Raw genomic sequence first — 2,208 nt, forward strand, 5'->3', positions numbered from 1 at the left:
GTGTGTGTGTGTGTGTGTGTGTGTGTGTGTGTGTGTGTGTGTGTGAGAGAGAGAGAGAGTGTGTGTGCGTGAGCGCATGAATGCGTGAACATGAGCGTGCTTGTGTGTGTGTGTGTGTGTGTGTGTGTGTGTGTGTGTGTGCGCGCGTGCGTGTGTGTATGTTAACATACCTGACGATAAATTTAGGCACACGGAGATGTCATTGTTACAGGTAACGTCAACGGGGACTACCATGGCATTCATAATTAAATCATTATATATACATCAAAAAAAGTTTGCGATCAATAGCATAAGCTCCTATAATTCTTTAAATTTAACTTTATCAAGAAAAAATCTATGTTGTATGCTTTCTTTAAATAGGAATACTCTGTTTGAAATTAAAATATTAAACTATTTTTTATTATTTATTTTAAAAAATTGAGCCATTAATCATAATGTAATAGTGATAGAAATTTCATAGAAAGAAAAAGACTGTTTAATTAAACTTAAACAACAATTTATTATTAAAAGGTGTGAATTCAATATAAAATAACTCCTCCCCTGGCTCGAATACATGCGAAGATCCTCCTGGGCATGCTGAGGATCAAGTTATCCAGCATTTCCTGGGGTAACCTATCCCATTCTTCAATAGCGGCTTCCCTGAGCTCTGGAACTGTCTGGGGACGTGGCTCACGGTTCCATACTGCTCGTTTAAGAGCATCCCACGCGTGCTCTATTGGGTTTAAGTCGGGCGAGCCGGCAGGCCAGTCTAATCGTGTGATATCGTATTCTTGAAGAGCAGCATTGACTCGTTGAGCTCGATGTGCGGGCGCATTATCATCGACCAGTACAAATTGGTGCCCATGGTTTACTCGGAATGGTCTGACGATATCATCAATAGCAACTGCTTTGTACATGTCTGCTGTCATGAAGCCCCGATACGGGATCAAAGGCGTTCTAGCTCCAATCATAATGCCACCCCAAAAGGACACCGATTTTCCGCCTTGCTGAACTGTTCCAGTGGCAGTTTTTTGTCTTTCACGGTCGCCTGGTCTTCTCCAGACACGGACACGTCGGTTATCTGGATGAGTGCTGATTCGGGATTCGTCAACGAAGAGACAGTTTTGCCAAATGTTTTCGTCCTCACCTTCTTCATTTTGCCGAAGTCTAGCCCACTGCAATCTTCATTGTTGACGTTGCCGGGAATTGAGCGGAGCTCGCCAAGACCTCCGTGCTCGTAATCCAGCCTGGTGCAAGCAATTGCGAACGGTCTGCATGCTAACTTCAAGCCCAGAGGCGGCCCTGACTTCTGCTTTTATTTTAGTGGCGTTGATTGTTGGATCACGGGCTGCCAGCAATCTAATATAGCGCTTTTGGGCAGCTGTCAAAACAGTTGGGCGACCGCTGCGGGGTCGGTCAGCTAAATTCCCCATTCCGTGATACCTCTGCAACGTAGCCACGACACAGGATTGGGATATAGCAAGTCTGCGTGCTATTACTCTCGTGGTGTATCCTTCTTCCCTCAAAGTTACTATTTTAGCTCGTAAAACCTCTGATAATCCTCTTGGCATTTTTTCAATCACAACTTTCCGCGAAAAATATCTTGAATCGCTTATAATTGACTAAATCAGGTTTCTGAATGAGCGTAAGCTAGGACTGAAAGCCTTTTTATATGAAAAAACAATTGAACGGGGTCATTGTTTTATGTTCTAATTTATTTTTAAATAAAGAATCTAAAAAGAAGAAAAAATCATAATATAATCTACAGTAACAAAAAAGATTTCAGTTTTTCGAAGTGATCGCAAACTTTTTTTGATGTGTGATGTGTGTATGTGTGATGTGTGTATGTATATAGTCGAAATAATACTGATTAGCTCGCAGTACTGGACGTGAAAATTTTGCTTTTAATGCAAAATCCGCTCAACAGATGTGCCAAGATTGCTATACGTGTCTATGTATTAACGTCTTCAGGGCTTTCTTGACGACATCGCGATTCTGCAGCGCGTAGGGGATGTTTGCCGAAGCCCGCATTGATGATCTCTTTGCAAGCATGCGTATTACAAACACAAGGTATTAAACTGCTTAGACTGCAATAAATAATTGCCAAACAAATACCAAGCGACGAGTCAGCATTAACGAAAAACTCGTGTAACCTTGTTAAGGCGAAGTATTTCAATGCGCGTCTGGATTGTTGGGGGTGTTGTGTAGGGGGGTCGCCCCTCGCGTCCC

The sequence above is a fragment of the Hyposmocoma kahamanoa genome, unplaced genomic scaffold (assembly GCF_003589595.1).
Source record: "Hyposmocoma kahamanoa isolate Upper Pololo Valley unplaced genomic scaffold, ASM358959v1 169, whole genome shotgun sequence".
NCBI classification, from domain to species: Eukaryota; Metazoa; Arthropoda; class Insecta; order Lepidoptera; family Cosmopterigidae; genus Hyposmocoma; species Hyposmocoma kahamanoa.